General features: G+C 38.6%; 1 pseudogene; it reads left to right on the top strand.

Moving 5' to 3' along the window:
• The first annotated feature begins 3,227 nt into the window (after positions 1-3,227).
• Positions 3,228-4,070, top strand: LOC115513365 (annotated as a pseudogene).
• The last annotated feature ends 21,358 nt before the right edge of the window (positions 4,071-25,428 follow it).

Genomic DNA, 25,428 nt, shown 5'->3' with positions numbered 1-25,428 from the left:
ACAAACAAATAAACCCAAAAGCAAACAAACAAAAACCCCAAAGAACAACAAACCAAATTAAAAAAAAATCAGATACTGGTGGAGGGAAAAACTGATGTTAGGTTCCTAGTGTCAAAGCTGACTTTCCCTCTGGCACCCCGCACAACCCTTTCCCCTCACCACACACAACCCAATACACAGAGATCTTCCAATCTCCTTAAGCTCCTTAATTAGAGCTCTCACTTGAAATATAAATGGACAGACTAGGATAACCAGACATTTGAGGAAGGCTTCCAATATGAGAGGAATCAAAACAGGCAGAGGGAATACAGGAAACACTGACAATAGACAGAGAAACTATGAATCCTATTTTCAGAAAAATAAGCAAAGATGTTCAATCCTTGAAACAAGATCAGACTGCCACAAAAAGATATAAAAATGTGTGTTTGGGTTGGGGGTAGGGAATCAGAAAAATATAAACAGTCCCTAGAAATTAAAAACATAACAGCAGGAATGACAAACCTGGGAAATAAGGTGAGGAAGTAAAAAAAAAAAAAAAAAGAACAAATAGATAAAGAGACAGATAAATGGTAAGAAAAGGTAAGAAAATCAGAGGATCAATTTGAGAGCCCTGTATCTACTGAAGAGGAGTTCTAGAAAGAACAGTGGGGAGGAAAGACATACTTTTCTCATAAGAAAAATTCTCCAAGACTAAGGATTAAATGTATAATTTAATTTAATCTTTAGATTAAAAAGGTCAATCACAATTAAAAAAAAAAAACACCAAAGCACATTGCTGTGAAATTTAAAAGTCTCAGCAAGAAAAAGAACATTATTTTAAGCTTCCATAGAGAAAAACAGTTCACACAAAAAGAATTATGAATCAGAATGGCAGCAGATTTCTCATTAGTAATTATGTATGGTAGAAGAAAATGCGGCAACAACTTCATAATTTTGAGAGAAAATAAAATCCTATACTCAAACTATCAGTCAAGTTTGAGCATAAAACAAAGACAATTTCAGACATTCAGACATTTCAGAAATTGAAGAATTTTACTTTCTTCATACTATTTCTTTGGAAGCTGCTGGAGTGCACATTCTAGCAAACCAAGAAAGGAAGCTATTGGAGAAACAAAAACAAAAAACCAACACAGGAATCCATCCCAAAGGAGCTGCAAATGGGATTGAAAAACAAAGCAACACATCTGGATTGGAGTAGAAGGATGAAACGCAACAGGAAGAACAGTTTTAAGGGGAAAAGATGAAATCGATTTATTTGTGCATATGGAAAATATTGATAGGTGTGTGTGATAGACACATTAGAGCATTTGGAGGAAAATTACAATAGGCCCAAAGAAATGAAACAAATGTAGTGATAAGTATTAATTCCAAAGACTGTACAAAATAAGAGGCATAACTGTAGTGTATTACCGGGCTTGGCAGTGAACAGCATGTCCACCATCATAATACACTTAAGCACAGATGACTGATTCAAGCAAAATTTGTGACACTACGATTTGGGCAGGGCGGAGGAATAGGAGTTGTGGATGTGTGTGTGAGAATAGGCCCTCGTTACTGTGACAAAAAATTAGGAGACGATGTCCAAAACTATTAAATCAAAATTGTGTGACATATGTATCACATTAACAACACGAATGATGAAAATCAAATGATCATCTCAATTGATGCAGAAAAAGTGCGTGACAAAATCCAACATTAAATTATGATAAAAATTCTCAACCAAGTGGGTATAGAGGAAAAGCACCTTAAGATCATAAAGGTCATTTCTGATAAACCACCCCTCATACTCAACATCATACTCAACAGTGAAAAATTGAAAACTGTTCTTCTAAGACCAGGGACAAGGATGCCCATTTTTGCTGCTTACATTCAACATAATATTGAAAGTCCTAGCCAGAACAATTCAGTCAAGAAAAAAAAAAGGCACCCAAATCGGAAAGAAGTAAAACTGTCACTATTTGCCTCTGACATGATTTTATATACAGAAAATCCTAAAGACTCCACCCAAAAACTGTTAGAACTAATTAAAACACTCAGTGAAGTTACAAGATACAAAATCAATATACAGAAATCTGTTGCATTGTTATACACTAACAATGAACTATCATGAAGAGTAATTAAGTAAACAATCACACTAATAATTGCATCAGAAAATACAAAATATCTAGGAACAAATATAACCAAAGAGGTAAAAGAGCTTTACAATGAAAACTATAAGAAATTGACGAAAGAAACTGAAGAAAATACAAAGGAAAGATATTCTGTGCTCATGGATCAGAAGGATTAATATTCTTTAAATATTTGTACTACCAAAAGCAATCTACAGATTCAATGCAATCTCTATCAAAATTCCAACGGCATTTTTCACAGAAATAGAACAAATGATCCTGAAATCTCTATGGAACCACAAAAGATCCTGAATACTCAAAGCAACCTTGAGAAAGAAATACACAGCAGGAGGCATCATGCTCCCTGAATTTTGGGGGGGGAACTTTTAAGTTTTTATTTTAATTCCAGTTAGTTAACACAGTGTTAAATTAGTTTGGATATACAACATAGTGATTCAATAATTCCATGCTTCCTGATTTCAAACTATACTACAAAGCTATAGAAATCAAAACAGTATGGTACTGGCATGAAAACGGGCACATAGATCAATGCAATAGAATAGAGAGCCCAGAAATAAATATGAATGGTCAATTAATCTATGACAAAGGAGGGAAGAATATACAATGGGGAAAAAGATAGTCTTTTTAATAAATGGTGTTGGAAAAACTGAAAACTTTCATTGAAAGAATGAAACTAAATACTGAGATTACACACAAACATTAATTCAAAGTGAATTAAAAAACTTTAAAGTAAGATCTGAAAACCAAAAAACTCCTAAAGGAAAACATGGTCAAGGTCTTGGCAATGATTTTTTGATCTGACTCCAAAAGCAAAAACGAACAAATGAGACTACATCAAACTAAAAAGCTTCTGCACAGCAAAGGAAACCATCAACAAAATAAAAAGGCAACATACCAAATGGGAAAAAAATATTTGCAAATCCAATAAGGGATTAATATTCAAACTATGTAAAGAACTCATACAACTCAATGGCAAATAACAATTTTCATTAAAAAATGAGTAGGGGATATGAATAGACATTTTCAAAAGAAGACATACAGTGGCCAACAGATACATGAAAAGATGCCCAACAGTCTCTTTTCATGCCTAGTACAGCCATGGCTCATAGTCCCAAAAAGCATCTGAAGCATGTAGCAGCTCCAAAGCATTGGATACTGGATAAACCGACCAATGTGTTTGTCCTTTATCCAACTACTGGTCCCCATAAGCTGAAAGAATGTCTCTCTCCCATCATTTTCCTTAAGAACAGACTTAAGTGTACCCTAACGGAGATGAAGTAAAGAAGATCTGTATGCAGTATTTTATTAAGATTGATATCCAGGTTTGAACTGATATAACCTACCCTGCTGTTTTTTATGGATGGCATCAGCATTGACATAACTGGGAAGAATTTCCATCTGATCTATAATATCAAGGGTCTCTGTTGTTTATCAGATCACACCTGGGGAGGCCTAGTATAAGTTGTGCAAAGTAAGAAAGATCTTTGTGGGGACAAAAGGAATCCCTCATCTGGTGATCCATCATGATGTTCGTTCCATCCATTATCCTGATCCCCTTATCAAGGTGAATAACACCATTCAGACTGATTTGGAGACTAAAAAGAGTACTGATTTCATCAAGTTTGATACCGATAATCTGTGTATAGTGACTGGAGGTGCTAACCTGGGAAGAATTGGTGTGATCACCAACAGAGAGGGATACTCTGGTTCTCCTGATGTAGTTCATGTGAAAGACATCAATGGCAACAGCTTTGTCACCCAGCTTTTTGTTATTGGCAAAGGCAATAAACCATGAATTTCTCTTCTCCACGGAAAAGATATCTGCCTCACCACTGATGAAGAAAGAAACAACAGACTGGTGGCTAAACAGAGCAGTGGGTAAAATGATCTCTAGATGATGTGATTGGAAGTCTTTATACTTAATAAAAAATAATAATAAAAAAAATAATAAAGCACCAAAAAAAAAAAAAAAGATGCTCAATATCAGTAATCATCAGGGAAATGCAAATCAAAACCACAATGAGATATAGACTCACACCTGTTAGAATGGCTATTACCAAAAAGACAAATAGCAAGTGTTAGCAAGGATAACAGCACTGCAGTATTATTTACATCAGCCAAGATAATGTGCCCAACAACCCAAGTGTCCATTGATGGATGAATGGATAAAGATATAATACACACACACACACAAACAGAATACTACTCAGCCATAAAGAATTAAATCTTGCCATTTTAACAACATGAGTGTACCCTGAAGGAATTATGCTAAGTGAAGTAAATCAGAAGAGAAAGACAATATGATTTCACTTATATGCAAAATCTAAAAACAAACAAATGAACAAATAAGAAAAACAAAACAAAACAAAGCACATAGATACAGAGAACAGAACAGTGGTTGCTAGAAGGGAGGGGAAGCAACAGGTAAGCAAAATGGGTGAAAGGGGTCAAGAGGTACAAACTTCTAAAAAAAAGAGGTACAGGGGCGCCTGCGTGGCTCAGTCGGTTAAGCGCCTGACTTTGGCTCAGGCCATGATCTCACAGTTTGTGGGTTTGAGCCCTGTGTCAGGCTCTGTGCTGACAGCTCAGAGCCTGGAGCCTGTTTCAGATTCTGTGTCTCCCTCTCTCTCTGACCCTCCCCTGCTCACACTCTGTCTCTCTCTCTCTGTCTCAAAAAAAAAATAAACATTAAAATTTTTTTTTAAAAAAAGAGGTACAAACTTTTAATTATAAAATAAATAGTCATGGGGATGTAATATACAGCATGATGACTATAGTCGATAATATTGTAGTGCATACTTGAAAGTTACCAAAAGAGTAAATCTTAAAAGTTCTCATTACAAGAAAAAAATTTTGTTACTTAGTATGGTGACAGGTGGTAACTAGACTTATTGTGGTGATCATTTCATAATATACACAAATATCAAATCAGTATGTTGTACACCTGAAATTAACATAATGTTATGTGTCAATTATACTTCTCTAAAAAATAAATATATAAAATAAAATAAATGAAATTATATATATATACATATATATATATACATATATATACACACACACATACACACACAAATTGTGTGACATAAAAATATTTAGCTAGATTTGACAGTGGTCACATCTGGATTAGGATTTGGGATTGAATGGGATATGAGTAAATGACTATAATTTTTCATTTTTTAAGCCTTAATGCACATATAAGTTTAAATGAATTAATTTTTAAATAATTTTCAAAAATAAAGGTAGCCTTGGTTCTCTCTCTCTCTTAGATAAGTGTGTTCCCAGCTATTCTTCTCAAAGGGGCAGACTTGTGATCTAGGTGGATAAGGGGGTGAGGAGCCTCCTGAGTAGGGTATCCCAATGAAGATAGAGCCAGACAGAGTCAACTGGATCCAACGGCAGAGCCTTAGTCTGAGCTCAGAAGGCAAGGAGAGCCTTCCTCATGCATAGCACACAGGCTGCCCTTTAGAACTGTTTTCGCCCCAAATCCCCACTGAACCCCTGCCTGAGGGCTACGGAAAAGGGAAGTACAGTTGACTGTTTGAACAACACAGGTTTGAACCACACAAGTCCACTAATACGTGGATGTTTGTCAATAAATACAGTACTATAAATGTATTTTCTCTTCCTTATGATTTTCTCAATAACATTTTCTTCTCTATAACTTACTCTGCTGTAAGAACACAGTATATAATATATATAACATACAAAAACGTGTTAATCGACAAGGCTATCAGTGAAGCTTTTGGTCAATAGCAGGCTATTAGTAAGTAAGTTTTAGGGGAATCAAAAGTTAAACACAGATATTCAACTGCCCTGAAGGGGAGGTGAGGGAACCAGTGCCCTTAACCCCCACATTGTACAAGGGCCAATTGTAATAAGCAAAAAACACAAAAACTAATTCACTAAGAACTATGTAGGAGCATTCAGCCCAAAGAATGCTCTGTCTTGAAATCTAACAGAATGTGTCCTGAAAGGGGGGAAATCCCTGGGCACAGACCCTTCCCCCGCTGGACACCTTGAGCGCTCCAGGACATTGGAGCAGTGTCCAGAGGGAGACCGAGGTGTGCTAGACAACATGGATATGCCTTCAGAGACTAATTAGAGCAGGGCAGGAGTCTGAAATGTGTAAACTGAGTGACTGCTGACTGATCTTACTCAGGAGGCACATGTGAGTACTTCCTGAGGACTCTCAAAATCCCCTTGGGGCATTTTGCAGTCACCCAATGGGCTGTGTGAGCAGATGGAGTAACACCACCAAGTTCAGTATCTTTCTATTTGTGTAGCCCTGTTGCCCTTGTGGGCTGGTGACTTGGAAAAGCAAATCTTCCAGAATGAGGTACAAATGTGCCAGCTCAGGCCTCTGACTCTGGCACAGAGTTTCACCTGACCAGCTTAGAGTGCTCTTGCCACGGGCAGTCTTCCCAGACACCATTCAGAGAGAATATCATGCTAGCAACTTCCCACACCTCCCAGAAACTCCCAGGACACCACTCATGTGCTGCCACACCTCAGACATCTCCACTAAGTCTAAGAAAGGGGCCGTGACCAGTGGGCGAGTCCACGGCTGCCAGCTCCAGGTTGGAGTTCCACAGCTTAGGCAGAACAAGGGACCCAGGTGAAATGAGCTCCCAGCTTTAGTGTCTGCTTTTCTCCGTGGCCAGATCCTTCATCTTGGCCCCTGGACACATCGTCACCTTGAGGAGTCAAAGTCAAGGCATGCTCTTGAGGCTTGGGTACCAAGGAGGAAGCTCCCATCACCTCCTGGGAGACAAAGCAGCATTTCTGTGCCTCCTCCCTTCCTCTGATGGTTCTGTTACAATGGATAAGGGGAATTTTCCCCTGGAGGATTATTTCTATTTCTCTAATAGCAGGACCTCTCAGAGACCTCATTTGAGCCCTTAACCTGCCATCTCCAGCCCATATACCCAAACCACATATCCCATTATTCAATGATATATCCTCTCCTAAGGAAAGCCCCCTATTGTTTTTCGTAGGTTATATCCTTTCCTCCAGCTAGAGATTCCAGAAAAGCAAAGATCAACCTTAGTCCCAAAGCACCAGTCCTAGCTCAATAAATATGCTGGAACTCAATAATATGACTTCACTAGTGTTTCAACTCAAATGGCTAGTTAAATAAGAAACGGAAAAGGAGCTAACTTGTTAGGGGGTAAAAAATAAAGAAAAATCTAGAGGTCCTTCAAAGTGTTTTTGATAGTCTCCTCTCCTTCTTTTTCAGCCCTTCCCCACACCCCCTACATGCTAAAACATATAAATAAGAGTCTAATAGAAGCCAGACATTTAAAATAACACATTTTCAGGGGATTTTTAAACAAAGCTTGAATGCCTATGCAGGCTGTAAAATTTACAGTTGACGATCCTCTGCCAGAAGCTCTTTGGGCGCTTACAGCTGTGAAATACAATCTTAGTTGACTACACCAGCCCCTCCTTGCTCCCAATCTGATTCCAACAGCCTGTATTCCTGACAACATAACTCTTCACAACAATAATGAAACACAAGAATATTTATTTGGATTTACACACCACCTTTCACCTAAGGGTTCCCTGAGCAACTTCAAACCACTGAAATGGTTCCAAACATGTACCTCTCCAACTTGATTTGGAGGCTAAAAAAGGAGTCAGTCTGCTGTATGTAATTCCTTGGCAAAAATCATACACTTCTCCATAAACGGAAACAGTGAGTCTTGGCTCTTCAATAACTTCTCTGCCCTCCTTACACCTTTCTCTTTGCTGAGAAATAAGCCACTGGTGTAATCTAGACCCTTCCCTTAAATTGTATTGGTTTGTGCTATGAAGATTTTTTTTTTTTGTAAAGGTAAGTATACTACAAAAATTGTCTTTCTACTTTGCAAGATTCATTGAAATACTCTTTTTTTTTTTTTTAACGTTTATTTATTTTTGGGACAGAGAGAGACAGAGCATGAACGGGCGAGGGGGCAGAGAGAGAGGGAGACACAGAATCGGAAGCAGGCTCCAGGCTCTGAGCCATCAGCCCAGAGCCTGACGCGGGGCTCGAACTCACGGACCGCGAGATCGTGACCTGGCTGAAGTCGGACGCTTAACGACTGCGCCACCCAGGCGCCCCTCATTGAAATATACTCTTATTTGGGATACCTAAGCATTGGGAAATGCTACATAATCTATGATTTTATTTGAATATAAACACTATCTTTTCCATTTCTTTATTTTGTCAACACTTGCTTTTTTAAAAATTTCTTCTTGAATTATAGCTATTTCTTTACCTGCTTATCCTCTCTACTACATGGAAGATTTTTACAAAAATAAGACCTGTGTATTTGCCCCCCTTCTCTTTGTATGCCAATTTATCTCAGTACTGTGTGCATAGAGTATATAGATCTGTGATGAATTGACTTGTTTCTGAATTGCATCCATAATGGAACATTTTTCTTAAATACATTATGACCTCAATGTCTACATTAGCGTACAAATGAGGGGGTAAAAATAGCCATGTCTAACCCCTATCTTTTACTCCACTGAACCTAAACAAACAACTGCCAATAGTGTTAACCATCCTTCTCACTGGAAATAAGGAAACCAATTTACTAGACCTACCAGCACAGAACCCAGATCTCCTGCTTTTGTCAAACACAACATTAGAAGGAAATTCATCTGAAACCCTGGATTATTTCAGCCCTATTGCTGGACATATAAAATACTGACCCTCTTAGAAAACTTTGACTCTTAGTCATTCATTAAATCTAAATAAGGAATCTACAAAGTGACAGACATTTTGCTAAGGGCTGGCGATATAAGAATGTAAAGTGCATTGCCCTGCCCCCAAAGAACTTGTAGTCCGGGGAAGGAAACCATCAGAGAAACAGAGAAAGGGATGAGAACACTGTATGTGGCATCACATTAATTACACACAAGATGAAGGCAGCTTCATTTGAACCCAACTTGATTGATGCTTCTTCCCAACCACAGGCTGGGCCATAAACATACTTTAAAACCCTGGGCTCTGAACCTACTTGCCCTCCTCTGGAATATCTAGTTCTCATCACAGCTGGGGTAGTACCTTGTCTTGGCATACTGAGAGTGGTGTTTTGTTGCATCCTCTAGAAGCTTTCTGGCTTATTCCCTGCATGCCATCTTTCTGTTCTGTCTTGGCTTATCACTTTGGAGCCCACAGGCCTGCTTGTTTTTTCCTTGTACTTTAACACTATGGCTAGATGGTATTTTCAGATTTAATGTTTTTTCTCTCTGTATTTGTTTGTTGCTTTCCTCCATTTCAGACTGGTAGCAGTCTCGATATGCCATGACTTCCAGAAGGTATGCATCAGGGCCAAAAACAGAAATAGCCAGCAAGTCCTTCTGGCTTTCCCACCCCACCTCCCCACCCCCCCCCACCAAAACAAAACAAAACAAAAACAAAAACAAAAACAAAAACAAAAACAAAACCTGTTTAAGCCTTTAATGGAACTCGGTGATTTGGGGAGAAGATGGGAGAGAGTGTGAGAAGCAATAAGGAGGGGGATTCATCCTTCCTTTCCTCTCTGCCCTAGGAAGATATCCCTAGGGTAAAAGAATGAAGGAAGAGAGATACCAAAGGGTCCCAGAGCAGCCATGCTTCCCTATGCCCCCACAATGTTGACATCAAAACTCCAAGTGGAAGGCCTAGGTAGAGTTTAGGCTAGGCAGACAAAACTCCAGGCAGCATCACAAGGCATAACCATAGCAGAGAAAAAGGGATCTGGTAGGAAGGATGGCAGTCGTGGCAGGAACCTACCTGGAGAGACAACCAAGGACCAGATAATCACTCTGCATCCTAATGCCTTGGCAGAGGAAGGGAAACTCAAATAAATGAAATTAAGATTTCCCCGAGACTAAAGGAAGAGGTGCTCAGTATGAAGTGAAGTTGACTTATGAATGATAAAAACATACGACATTTCTAACATACCTGAGTTGTGTGGGCTGACTAGCACCACACTCTTTCTGGATGCTCTGCTCTATGAATAGGGCTTTATCCATTGTTGAATTCTAGATCTAAATCTCAGGTTTTGTTTCCTTTCTCTATAATTTGGACTGATATTTCAAGCTGCTTTCTAAATATTTCATTTCAAACTTACCAAGTCTTTTTTTTTTTTTTTTTTTAATTTTTTTTTTCAACGTTTTTATTTATTTTTGGGACAGAGAGAGACAGAGCATGAACGGGGGAGGGGCAGAGAGAGAGGGAGACACAGAATCGGAAACAGGCTCCAGGCTCTGAGCCATCAGCCCAGAACCTGACGCGGGGCTCGAACTCACGGACCGCGAGATCGTGACCTGGCTGAAGTCGGACGCTTAACCGACTGCGCCACCCAGGCGCCCCTCAAACTTACCAAGTCTTAAAATGACTTCTATCTTTTATACTCTTCCCCACCGCTACCCTACCAACCCAGTTCTCTCCCCCACATTCTTTTCTCTGATAATAGCATTAAAGTCCACTCATACTAGACATCTCACATATACCCTTAGTTCCTGTATTTCCCTTACCATCCAGACCAGTCAATTCTACCTTAGGAATATTCTCCATTGCCTCAGCCATATCCATTTCTCAGACCTTCATCATGTGTACTTTATCCATGTATCAGCCTCCTCACTGGTATCTGTGTTATCAGATTCTCTTCTACCCTGCCCAAGGCATCCAAGATCCCAGACTCTTCCAGCTCCCAACTAGAGAAAATCCACATTCCTCATCAGAGAATACAGGACTCTGTCTAAATATGACCTCTGACTACTTCATCCTCCACCAACTTATACATTCTACACCACATAACTCACACATGTACTCCAGAATCTCACCACCTCTCATGATCCAAGATGTGACTATCACTAAGCAATGGATAGGAAGTGGTAAGTTTGTGGCTGAGTCTAGATGATAAGCTGGTTAAGCATAATTAAGCATGAAGAAAATCAGAGCAAATGAGAAAAAGTCTTGCATGGTTTCCTTCTAGAATTCCTTATGTTGCAAGAAAACAGACCCAGGAGGGGCTATTGCTTAGGACAATGGTCAACATGAATGTCAACTAAAGCTTAATTCTGTAAGGCTGCTCTGGCCCGCCTTCCAAGAGATCTTGGCCACTTTTGTGGTGCCTGTAATACTGCCATTCTTATAGGATTTTTGTAAGAATGAAAGTGATAGTTGAGGGAGGAGGAAGTTCTCTGTAAACTGCAAAGTGTTATACAAAATGTAAGGATTCACACTTTTTTCCTGGAAATAAATATTCATTCACTTCTGTCTTTTACACTTCAAAATTCCTTAGGAAAATACAACTCCCAGAGGGCCCGTCTTATGCAAAAAGGAAATGCCACATACGCATGACAATCCAAATAATTTTTTAATGAAAGAGTGTTGGGAAATGGCAGGGTATTTTTTACTGAGAACACGGGAACCCGTATGAATTCAGAAACATTACACCATGGTTGTTATCATCAGGGCAGTCTTGGTGTGTCTGGCTGAATTTTTAATATTCTATCTTTTTAATCTTGCATGACTCTCCCTGGCAAAGCCGGTCCAAAAGAAGAGACGCTTAATAAACATTTGAGGCTGGGGACTAGCTGTTTGTGAAACTCGCTGTCCATTAAGTAATTGTAGGTTAGGCTAAATAAAATGTTTTATGGAGAGTAATATATCCATGGTGAGGCTTCATTAAATGTGTTACTGTTTTTATGGCCCCTTCAGTATGGAAAACAAATAACCTGTCCTCTTTCTCCAGAGACTACTCTGACCCCCAAATCTGCTTTGCACTCGCCTTGCATGCAGATCAGGTGTTGCAGCTGGTTTTACAAAACGTAGGAGTGCAACCAGTTCTTTGCTGCTTACCAACACACTGATAATACACGACAAGGAATACTTTATTTCGGTGTTCCCCAAACTGTGTTCTATGGAGGATTCGTTCTGTAAGATGGTAACATGTATTCTGAAAAAATGAAAAAGAAGGAGGCAGTCATGACAATGGCTCCTCCACGAGCAAACAGGTTTGAGAAACAATAGGTTAAACACAGGTAAGCAGTTTTCCTTCCCACTGGATATTTAAAGCCTTCAACTGGCCAAAATGCTTTGTGCATCTCCTAGAGGGGAACACAGTAAATAGAGCACTTCTAAAATTATTTGACCATAGAACTTATTTTCTATAGAACACAGTACAAAAGGTACTAGTGCTGTGCAGAACATAGTTTAGAAGAGGCTGTTTTATTTAATAAAGCCAAGTAACCAATGACAACCAGTTCAATAATTTCCAGAACATCATATTTCTTGGTGAAAGTCCTAAACAAGGGAACATCCCCCACAAGCAATATCATTACAAGAAGCATGAGACAGAATCATCTGCAAATGAAGTTTTGAGTAAAACACATTAAGATTTCACTACAGCCGGAGGATCTATAATTCAATATTTGGAGTCATTGTTTCTCTTATTGAGAATAGGAAACAAAATTGACAAAGGAGGTTGCCATATTTTCTACACTTTGCTGCAGGATGACAATCCTTCCTTAAGCACAGGAAGGAAAATATTAAAAAACAAAAAGCCAAGTATGTTTGCCATCTATGTTTCCCCTTACAATTATAAAAAAGCATCTTTAAGAGCAGAAAGCTTATAAAGTAACATACGACAGCCAGAGTGGCCAGGGTGACCAAGAATAGGAGCCACATTGTGACTCTTAACATAATGGATGCTGATGGTGCCCTCTTGGATCCCTTTTACCTGGCATCCCCAGTTGCCATAAGTTTGGGTGACTAATTAGCCCCAGAGGTTTCCTCCCAGGAGAATGGCCCTCTGCAGAACAGGACTTATCCAGGAGATTATATCACTCATCCATCCTGGGGCAGCTTGTAACCAGCGACTGACTGACGTGAGATACAAAAGGCAGGCCTCCTTTCCTCAAGGCAGGACAATTCATGCATGGAGCTCTTCATGAAATCAGGTTAAAAGCAGGTCTCTAACTGAGACCACAGCCCTGCTTAGCTCCTTGCCTAGCCCTATCCTATGTCCCTTACTCTCTTGTTCCTGAGACCACTCCAGTAACTTACACACACCTAAATGCCAGTCACAGGCTCTGCTGTTAGGGAACCCAGCCTAACACAACCAGTTTAGGACTTTGTATCTAAAGAGGCAGTTTTTTTTCTCTCTCTCAATTATAAAAATATAGTTCATAATGGCTCATCTTCTCACCTGTGTCAGGAACCTTACATCATGTTCTAATAAGAGCCCGTAGATCAGTATTTCACGTCGTGTGGATTTGGATCATGCACATTAGAGTTAGCAGGGTGCTTGCTAAAAAATAGAGATTTCTAAGGCCCTCCTCAGACCTACCGAGTCAGAATCTCTGACAATGGGATACACAAATTATATTTTATGTATCATGTCAAGTTATGTATCATGTTATGTTATGTATCATGTCGAATTTAAGATCCACTATCAAGCTGCCATGATTGGGGCACCTGGGTGGCTCAGTCAGTTAAGCATCTGACTCTTGATTTTGGCTCAGATCATGATCTTGCAGTTCATAAAATCGAGCCCCAAGTCAGGCTCTATGCTGACACTGACAGCACGTGCACCCATAGTCTCTCTCAAAATAAATAAGTAAACACTTTTTTAAAAAGATGCAATGATTTAGCCAGCTTCTCCTCTCCCCACCACCTCCCTCCCTGTAGTAACTGAGAGACACTGTCAAGGAAAGCTAACTTGTCTTCTTACCTTCTGCCTACTGATTCACTCCTATGAGAGTGAACAATGTATAAATTTCTAAGTGGAAACTTCCAATGTGGTCTATAGAGAAAGAAAGAAAAAAAAAAAAAGAAATCCAAGTAGATTATTGTCTTGGCTAATGACAAATTACTTCAAAATGTAAATTTTGTTTCATTTCTTTGTAATCAAAAAATGTAATCTGAGATGACACTCTCCCAATAAGTAAGTTGGAGAAGCTATGTTTAATCATCTAAAATCAATTATTTCCAAGTATTTACGAGCTATGGGAAGGAAAACATTTTTTCCAAAGCACAATGCAGAAAAGATTTACAGTAGCTCATAAACATCTAAATTGCCATATTTATGCATCTCACAAAAGGTGACTGTTGCTTAAGAATTATTTACCCAAGAAGTCTTAGATCTCTGAATACACAGTGAAAAACATCACTAACTGCCGTGTTTTTGCATACCTCTGACAAGCATGTGACAACACGGAGGAGCATAAGTACCCCAACCAGCAGGACAATCAAAGTTAACCACAGGTGTAAGTTAGTGACAAGAGATCAAAAAAACTCCAACAGCAAACTTGTCGTCTACTTTGGAACCAAAATGGATCAAGAGAATTAGAAGGTGGATGGAGACGGCTTCTTGGGACTGGTGTTTCCTGAGCAGCAATTTATTCAAGCCTAGACTACTTTGCAGGCAGACACATCTCTTCATTATCACTGTTTTGATGTGTGTGTGTGTGTGTGTGTGTGTGTTGGGTTTTTTGATTCAAGAGAAATAAAATGGTCTTGATTCAATGCCAAACAGAGCAGGCACGCAGTTCCTCACTGGCTGGCATTTCTTAATGACCATCTCAGCAGGGATCCCAAAATGAATCAGCCACCCCTGGAAAGCTCACTCACCCCTAGAATATGTTCCTAATAATTATCTAATGCTTGGCTAATAGAGAATACAAGAACACACTTCTAATCAAAGTGAAGCACCCTTTCAAATCCCAGACGTCCAAAAAGCTACCTGGTAGGAGGATATAGAGTGTTTCAATTTGTTGTTTTCTCCTGGAGGTTGAAACATGACTGTGTGATAAAAAAAAATCTAAAAACAAAACTTGAAGAGAAGTCTAAACTTGCAAGTAATAAAAATACATTAAAACCAATATTTGTAAGAAGCAATATGCTAAATATAAAGTATCACAAACACACTTTTTAAGAAAAGGCAACTCTGCAGGTATGAACATGTAGTTCCCAAAGTCCAAAGTGGTTCCAATGTGTCATTTTAGAATGAGTTCTAAGTTCCCTAGGAAATATGTTATTAGAGTGGCTCCTTTTGGGGAGAAAGTTATACATATCACTCAATGGGATTAACACACAGACACCTGGGGCCACATCAAGAGCCAGCACGTTACCTTGAATTTCATAATCAACTCTGTTGGTATACAGCAAATTTATCAAGAGGATGTTGGTCATCTGAAAAACTTGAGATTTTCAGACACAACAAAAAGGAGAAAGAACTATTTTAGAGAAAGAATCCTGGCAAAAGCAACAGTAAGTGCAATGAATGCTCCAGGCTTCTATTAATAATTAGTCTCATTGCTCTGACAATTTCAGGAAAGGTACGAAGAGACATGACATGATGATTCTAAACTCAACTCCTCAACATTAATTCCTATAGAAACACTAAGACAAATCATCAAATTCTGGGAACCCAGAGAAGTACCAAGTTCAAATAACCTTACATGGCTCCATGAAGAACCAACCTGGGAGGGCCTATACAGCCCTTCAACCACAAGTTTGATCTACAAGGTGTACAGATAAAAGAGGCAGAATTAGAGGTAATTTCCTCAAGAAATTCAATTCCAGTCTACATGATATTCTTAGCAATTTCCTATCGAGATACGCTTTAGCACCTAACTGGTCAAAGGTCAGACCCAAAACATATTTATAGTGGCTTAGTATGCACCCAGGCACCACAGCATATCATCACAATGAAAGCTGCAACTAAAAGTATGCACCTTAGTCCTTCAGGTGAGACAAAGTTGAGTGGAGCTGCTTAAAAGTCACGAAATTCTAATTAAAAGCAACTGTCATAAAAAGAAGAAATGCTTAATTTTATGACAGTCATCATAAGCACAGGTTAAAACCATATATGATATCACTATGTACTACCAGAATGGTTAAAACAAAAAAGACTGAGAATGTGAAATGTTGGTGGGGTGCCTGGGTGGCTCAGTCAGTTGAGCATCCGACTCTTGATTTCCGCTCAGGTCCTGATCTCACAATTCGTGGGGTGGAGGCCTGCAATGGCTTGGTGCTGATGGCATGGAGCCTGCTTGGGATTCTCTCTCCCTCTCTTTCTGCCCCTCCCCCACCTTCTCTCTCAAAATAAATAAATAAACTTCAAAAAACATTGTACAAAAATTTTTTTAATGTTTTACTCCCATAAAAGTTTACTTAGAATAAAACAATAACAAAAAAGTAACTGTAAAGAAACCACTAAAAAAATAGTCCATCAAAAACAGGATACACCTAAAACCTGTGATTTCTGTACAATGTCTTTTGACCTTAGTGAGAAATGATTGCTGAGAACGTCTCAAATTCCCAAATTTGCTAATACCATTTCAGAGAAAAATAAAGCACCACTGGGATATGATACTAAGCCAGGACAGGCACCAGCCTTACAATCTCTGAAATTCAAATCTTTGTTTCAGTAAAAGGACAAACGACTACTCGTTTGATGTCTTTCACACATACACACACACACACAAAATCCCATTACCATAATGTCCACAAAGTCTACTACACAAGGTTTGGAAATATAAAGTAAAACCATAGGTACCAAGTATAGATTTGACAGAAAAGGTCATTATGGGCCACAAACTAAGCATTAGCGGGATACTAAATGCCTTTTCTGAGAAGCTAAAATTAAATATGTCACATGTTTCTGTTAATAAAACGTGGGCTTCTGTATGAGAAAAATTCAATCAATGACACCAAGACCAGCTACTCACTAAAAGATGATATTTAGTTTGGGTAAAAAAAAAAAACCATTTTAACAAACAGTATAAACCATGCAACAAAATAAAAATAACACCTGTGAGCAAAAACTAAAGGCATCCGACTAGTTAGCTACTAGTGGGCAGCTATGCAAAGTGTACAGACTGAACCTGGCTCCATCCACTTGGTAGCTCTCAGACAAGTTACTTAACCTTTTCATGTCTCAGTTTCCTCATCTGTACACAGCGTGATAATAATTATTCCCCCATGGATCATCATTGTGAATCAGCTGCATTAACATATGTGAAGTGCGCCTGTCATCTATTACACATATGCACACACAGATTGTTGTTACAGAACAAGAAAAAGCTTGGAGATTCTTAGAGCTAGTAAATAGGATTGCATAATAGTTCTCCCTCCCTTACCTAGGGTAGAGGAAAAGAAAAGAGAAAGCAAGGCTACTTGTGGGATGGGGTTACAAGGACCGCCCCCCCTCCTCAGCCCCCAGAGCATTTCCCTCACTTGCTCAGAGGCACCAGAAATACCCAAACATTCTCCAATCAGAAAGGCTTGAAATGGCAATAGCCCCTTAAAGCAGTTCTTTGATTTTCACCTGATTCACACTACACAGTAAATAACTGCTGTCAGGACACTTTCCAGGCACTAATTTGAAAAGTGAAATACAGAAGACCCTGGGACACTGGACACTTGAAAGCAGAAGAGAGTCTCAGATGAATGGATAAAGAAGTGGTATATATATGCAATGGAGTATTACTAGGTGATCAAAGAGAATGAAATCTTGCCATTCGCAACATGGATGGAACTAGAATGTATTACGCTAAGCTAAATTAGTCAGTCAGAGAAAGACAAATATCATATGACTTCACTTATATGTGGAATGTAAGATACAAAACAGATGAACATAAGGGAAAAGAAGCAAAAATAATATAAAAACAGGGAGGGAGACAAAACATAAGAGATTAAATATAGAGAACAAAGTGAGGGTTGCTGGAGGGGTGAGGGGGAAGGGCTAAATGGGCAAGGGGCATTAAGTAAAACGCTTGTTGGGATGAGCACTGGGTGTTTTATGTAGGGGATGAATCACTGGATTCTACTCCTGAAATCATTATTACACTATATGCTAATTAACTTGGATGTGAATTAAAATAAATAATAAACAAACAAACAACAAAAAAGAAGAGACTCTCAAGAAGAGAAGAAGCTAAAGATATTGGAGGCCAACTTCATCATTTTTTTCTATCATCACACTGGACACAGGGAACTACGGGTGACCCTGAACAGCATGAGTCTGAACCGTGCGGCTGCACTTACATGCAGATTTTTTTTTATAAGTACAGTACAGCGTTGTAAATGTATTTTCTCTTTCCTTATGATTTCCTCGATGACATTTTCTATTCTTTAGCTTACTTTATTATAAAAATAATACACACATACATATAATACATATAACATACAAACTATGTGTTAGTTGACTGTGTTATTGGTAAGTTTGGGGGGCATCAAAATTTACACAGATTTTCAACTGTGTTGGGGGTCAGATCCCTAACCCCTGTGTTTTTCAAGGGTCAAATGTATTCCCTTATGAAAAAAGAAGATTTAAAGAAGTTACTTGGATAATACACCCCCCCAAAACTATTTCTACTTAGTTATTTGCATTTGTGAAATAAAGTGCTTTTAAGCTTGAATTAACAGGCAGTGGTTACAATTTCACATGCACTTTGCCTATGTAAACACAAGTTTAGTATTAAACACTAAGGCTACCAAAAAATGCTATATGGTGTGTGCAATTTAACAGATATGCAAACCTTTGGAAAAGTAGATGTATGTTTTTATATGTTTTAAGTGTGAAAGGGGAATGTGGTTAAAACAAGCACCCTGTTGGATAACAGACATCTCTAAAAAATGGATCTGTGATGAGCTTTTAAGGGTGATTTAGTAACTGGCTATAAATGTTGACTATAAAAGTTAGCAGGCCATCTCTAACACAACTTTTTAAATTTATGAAATATAAAGACCTTCTTGAAATGGTTGTTCAGGCCCAGAATCTACCTTCACACCACACTTATGGTCTGTGCCTGCCTGAGGCAGCAAGCCATTCCTAGACATCCTCTGGAGATCTTTTCAAGGACTGTGGTTTCACAATAAAGATAACCTACACGAAGGGAAATAAATGTGCAGAAAAAGCACCTCCATTGAAACATTCCTTTGAGTCTGGATTTTCCACATTATCTACTCCTGAGAACTCTGGACTATTGTTCCCTCTTAATTCAGGAAAAAGAATATTCAGAGGTAAATCTCCTCCCCTTCCTGATTTCCATAAAGAGAAAAAATTCAATTTCTCTTTCTGTATTGAATTAAGGATGGTTAAAAGTAGTAGATTGGTAGGAATTATTGTAACTACAGAACCGCACTAAAACAATTAGCAAGACAAGAAAAGAGAGAGAAAGAAAAGGAGCAAGAGACAGTGAACTAAGAAGATTCCAAGTAAATAATTCTCATTTTTTAGGATCTTGGCCTGAGGTTTTTCTGTGAATTTTAGATAAAGATATTCAGCCTCTGCAGAAATCTTTAATAAAACACCCGGCCTAACAATAACGTATTTTCCTGCTGTGGCAGAAGACTGCAGTTAAATTTGCCAATGGTCATCACCTGTGTTTCCATGCAAGAAAGATGGCCAAGCAAAAAGGATTTTTTCCATAAAGCAGTTAAGGTATAACACGGATTAGGAAGAAAATAAAATGAGTCTTTATCTTCTTCTATGTAAATATTTTTCCTAATATACCACATGCTGGAAGCCTCTGGCAGAATATGATTGTAAGAACACAACTTCTGCGAAGCAATTTTCTGAATTCCTGAGTAATTCAATTAAAAGTGGGACAGCTCTTGAATTATCCAAGATATTATCTCAAACCACAGCTTTGCCCTACTTTTACCAACATGCCCCAGAAATCTCCATTTATCAGTTTTCCTGTTTGGTAAAATGAATTCCTTTAGTTTTCTCCTTGAGTCTGAAACCTAGTCAGTTAACAAATAACCTTTCTACTTCCATGTCTGGGAGTCATCTTGGACCTCCTCATACTCCCACCTTCATGCAACCAGCTCCATTGATCCTCCCAACACACATACACACACACACACACACACACACACACACACACACACACCTGTACAGAGTATATTAAAATGTGCTGGTTGAATATGTTATTCTTCCTGTGGGCTGTGCCTTTTTCCTCCTTTACACCCACTCAAATTCCAGACCTCTAAGACCAAACTCAAACTTATTTTCTCCAAGAAACTTTGCTGGATGAAACCTACTTCGCTGCCTTAATACTTAAGTATCAAGGCTAAATCCTGCCCAAAAAATTCCAGGTCTTTGCTTATAATGTACTTTGATTCTTTTCAACATTGCTTGAAATAACTGGCTCTTTAGTATTTTGTTCTTGGTTCTCCCAGCCCCAACCCCCACTTCTACCCCACACTCCCTGTTCACACACACACACACACACACACACACAACCAGACTGATCATGAGCAGGAATCTGTTTGACTGTTTTGTACAATATGTCCCATGCCCTTTCCCCATCTTACCTAGATTACCAGAATACAGTATTTTTAGCACTGTACTTATTGAACAAATAAGTATTTGTTCACCATCCTTTTGATAGCTACAGGCAGAAGGACAGGGAAGCTAAATTGCTAAATAAAAACACGACCCAGTAGGCACCTAAAATGTCAACACCAATGGTTTTCTTAAGGACTGTCACTGGGAGGGGGAGCTGGAACAGAAAGGATTCTAATTCATCTACATATTGTATTGTACAATGTCTTCACAAAATTGTTGGATTTTCCCTATCTCTCAAACACAGGACATGACAACCCTAGCTCTTTGACCCACCAGACTGGAGACATACCCTTTTGTCCGGCTGCCCCTTTATTCCCTGCCAGACTTTCTTCTCTGAAGAACACCACAGAGGTAACAGCTGGAATATTTAGAGCCTCTACCATAGCATTTACCCCACTGTCGTGTCAGTATTTATAGGTTAGTCTCCCACAACTAAGGTTAGGTTTAACGAATTAAAATACAGGATATCAGTTAAATTTAAATTTCAGATAAACAGTGTTATAAAACAAAATTCAGCAGAATGAATTTTAAAGATCTTACTGGTTTTATTCAATGACTCATGAATTGGGCAGTATCCCATCTAGCAGAGAGAAAGGAGCTCTAAGTGCTGTACAAAATGAAAGATTTTTATAGGCAGAGAGGAAGAACAAGCAAAGACTGGATTGGTTACCTTTCTTTAAGGGATAGCAAGGGGCCATCAGATGAATTACCTCACTAGTGCTGATCATGTAATTCCAGATTGACTGGTTAAGATTACATTTCTGGGAGAGGCTAAAACTGAAATTAGGTTAGGTATTAAGTTTTTTTGGTGATGTGGGCTTAGCACCAATGACTCCATTTGAGGCCTGTTATCTCCGTTTTAACAATAGCAAATTTTTTTTAATATAAGTATATCCCAAATTTTGCATGGGACATACTTATACTTAAAAATTATTTGTTTTTAAAAAAATTGTTTTATATCTGAAATTCAAATTTAACTGAGCACCCTCTATTTTATCTGGCAGCCCTACCCAAAATAGGCTAATACCATTGCTGTATCCACCAGACCCACCTCACTCAATCATGCATATTTAGTAGGAACTCTGTAAATGTTCCTTGGATGGACGTAAATAACTTTCACACAGAGCTTAAATGGCATCAAATTGCACTGAAAGTTAAACTTTCACAATGGTAAGCACAGAAAGATTAAATGTTCATTCTTTAGCCCAATCAACATGGGGTAGGTCCATGTGAGCAGAGGATACTGTTCAGAAAGAGGAAATAGGAACATGTTTTCAATAGCAGCATTGCCCAAGTGATTCCCTCAGACATTATAAGGACAGGATAACCAATGATCCAGGTTGGAGGAAAGGCCACTGTTAAGTATGCAGCTGCCTGTAATGCAGCTTTCCCAAGAGGCAAACCTTAACGGCTGCATTTCCACCAAGACTGCTTTATCTTCTTCCCTCCTACCCTAAAAGTAGCCTACAAGTCCTGTTCTCAAAAAGAGATAAGAAACAGGAAAATCTACCACCATGGAGTTAGAAAGAGATAAGAGAAATAAGCTGTCTAGATTCCAGCTTAGCAATAGAGAAAGGAATTAAGAACCCGATGTTTCATAGGTGGAAAGATGACTACAGAGGATAAAGAAAATAGAAAAGTTTCTTTAGGGCTGAAGTACATACTGAGAAAAATAAATAAAAGACAGTAAAATATTCAAGGCTACACTGAAGATCAGCAAAGCACTTCATCACGACAATACATTTTTTGGAATTGCAGATCAAAGGTTTCTTCACAAGCACTTCTTAAGATAACTAAACCTTGTTAGTAAAACCTGTCATCCTAACAAACCATCTTTTGTATTTTACTGAAATTCAAAGCTACCTCCTAACATTCAAATACTATATGCAGATTGGTTGAAAAGAAATGGTCTTCAGAAAGCAGAAAGAATGAACCTTTATAACTCACTGCTCAGAATACCATTAAAATATGGCTAAAATCTTTTTTATTATACATACCTAAGAAAGGAACACTAGTTTGAATGTGGAAGAGTGTAGCTTATATACTAGGCCTACTCCTTAAGAGCTGCAGATCCTTGGATCCTTTTCACCTCTTTGGCCATGTCTTTAAAATGGAGGGGGCGCCGGGGCGCCTGGGTGGCGCAGTTGGTTGGGCGTCCGACTTCAGCCAGGTCACGATCTCACGGTCCGTGAGTTCGAGCCCCGCGTTGGGCTCTGGGCTGATGGCTCGGAGCCTGGAGCCTGTTTCCGATTCTGTGTCTCCCTCTCTCTCTGCCCCTCCCCCGTTCATGCTCTGTCTCTCTCTGTCCCAAAAATAAATAAACGTTGAAAAAAAAAAAATTTAAAATGGAGGTATGATGCTTACTCTTCAGGGTGACCAACATTTAATTTCTACAGAACACCCAGCACAGTCCCCAGGACATATTTGTTTCCTTATTCATGTACACATACTACCTCGCTGTAATCACCCCCTTCATCCCCATTATCTTCATCAATATTAATTTTAGTTACTGATTATTGGCTCTGTGCAAATTGCTTTATATACTTCCATTATCAAGCATGACAGATCTAGGGTTCTAGTTCCTATTCTGTTGGCTCTAAAGGCCCTTCCCTGTTTACTACCTAACATTGCCTCTAAGAATAAAAATTCTGTCTCATAAATCCCTTCACCTCAGCCTTATACTGTCTGTACTTTAAAAAGTCAGATTTGTTATTACTAGCAGGAGAACTGAAGTCCTCAGAGACGTGAGAATCAAGTATACCCTCCTGTGGAAATCAGGGGAGGAATTTTGATTCTTCTAAACTTCAGTGAAAGAGAACCTCCCCGAGACCAATGAAGAGCACTACTCCAGTCCTGGACCCTGCTGACAAGGATAATTCTGGGAGTGGTGAGGATAGCTTAAGAGAGGAAAGGAACCTGCTGTGGATGATTAGAGAAGAAAGCAAGCATTCCCTGTGGCGGCTGGAAGTCAATTATCAAGGCTGATAATGAATGAAAATTTGAAATATTGTTTACAAAAATTAAAGAAGAAATACCTCTAGAATTGAGGATTTTTTTTAATCAATATATTTTGTTTCTCGTTTGAAATCAAATGTTTCAGAATCTCAAAAGTGGCATATCCAAACTTCTTCAATGTGCTCACACAGGTGCATGAAAATGTTTAGATAAGGAAATTTGTAACAGCAATTTTTTTTCTAAGAGCAAAAGATCAGAAAGAACCCAAATATCCACCAAAAAGAAACTAGATAAAGTACTGTTCATCCACTACAACAAAATGCTCTGCAATAGTGAAAAGGAATCAAATAAATCTGTATGTGCTGATATGGAGCCCAAGATGGCACCTTTGTGCAAATCAAGAAAAGCACCCCCTCTCCAGGCAGACCCGGCCTCCTGCCATTGAACCCAGTTTATTGAATTTTAGCCTCCCCTCTCCCCTCAGCCAAGTGCTTTGTGCATAACTATGTTTGGTAGCTCTGCCAAGATGTATTAAAGAGAGAAAAGGGAGGTGGGTGTAATTAGATACCATTTGTGTGTTTCAAACAGCACATACACAAATACGAAATATTTACTTTTGTGCATAAATATTTCTGGAAGAACACTCAAGAAATTGGTAACAATGGTTGCCTCTGGGAAGAGGAAATGAGAGTTGTGGGTAGGGAATGATGTTTTATTTTATTGCATTCTCTTTTGTACCTTTTTTTTACCATGTGCATGTAACTTTATCAATTGGAGGGAAAAAAGTTCTATTCTTTTCTGATGGTATGCCCAGAGGCTGTTGAAGCGAAGGCCCATGGCTACTGCTGTGATGCTACCTGTCCTCCCACATATCTGGACATCCCAGTAACCCACATGTGGTATCCTGGCTCAGTTCAGCCCATGTGGCTACCATTTATTGGTGTGCAATGCAAATTTTTTCAGTACACTTTTGAGCTGGAACATACTTTGCTTTCATACATTTCTCAGCAATGACGACTCTCCAAATTATTTTCACTAGGTACTTCTCATTTTAGCCCCATACCCAGCCTGATCCAAGCCAACCATGAACTCCTTTTTCACTTCTGCTAACTACCGTGAAAATATGCAGCAGCCTCCGAAAATTCCTGCAACAGCAGGTTTCTGGGTATAGTTTGTATCGTGCTTCTGAACATGGGATAAACTACTCTGGAGAGTTCTAATTGATAAAAGCCATGGTTCCAAGAGCACTGATTAAGAACTGCACTTGGTCTGGACCATTTACTAGCAGTACAGTCCTGGGCAAGTTCCATATATACATCCTATGCCTCGGTTTTCTCATCGAAGATTGGGAATAATAATATCTCCCTCAGAGGGTTTGTGTGATGGTTAAATGAGATAATGCATGTGTCACACATAGTTACCACTCGATAAATGTCTGCTGTTGGAAGGACGAAGCTGAAACAATTAAAATGATAGGGTAACAAAAAATGCTTATCATCTGAACAATTAACCCATACTTATCAAATGCAATCTCACTCGGTCCATTAGCTTCTATCAATAATAAAAGTAGCTATTTGATCCTGAAATTAAAGTACATTAAAATACTACAATCTATCCTTTATGTTGTTGCTTGGATTTAGTTTTTGTTTAATTATAAAAACTACCTATTATTCAACATTGATAGAACAGTAAAATACAGACAAAAAGAAAGTAACCATCATTTATAATCCCACTCCAGAGAACCACTGTTAACGTTTTCACATATTTCCTTCCAGTCTTTTTTTTTTTTCCATGCATTTTAATAGCTGAGATTATATTAAATATATAATTTTCTATCCTTTTGCCTGTTAAGGCTTTTGTCAAAGTGTTCTCCTAAAATCATTAAAAACTCTTCATAAATATCATCATTTTATTTATTTTTTTTTTATTATTTTTTTTTTTTATTTTTGGGACAGAGAGAGACAGAGCATGAACAGGGGAGGGGCAGAGAGAGAGGG

The sequence above is a fragment of the Lynx canadensis genome, chromosome B2 (assembly GCF_007474595.2).
Source record: "Lynx canadensis isolate LIC74 chromosome B2, mLynCan4.pri.v2, whole genome shotgun sequence".
Taxonomy (NCBI): domain Eukaryota; kingdom Metazoa; phylum Chordata; class Mammalia; order Carnivora; family Felidae; genus Lynx; species Lynx canadensis.
This window is presented reverse-complemented; position numbering and strand designations above follow the sequence as displayed.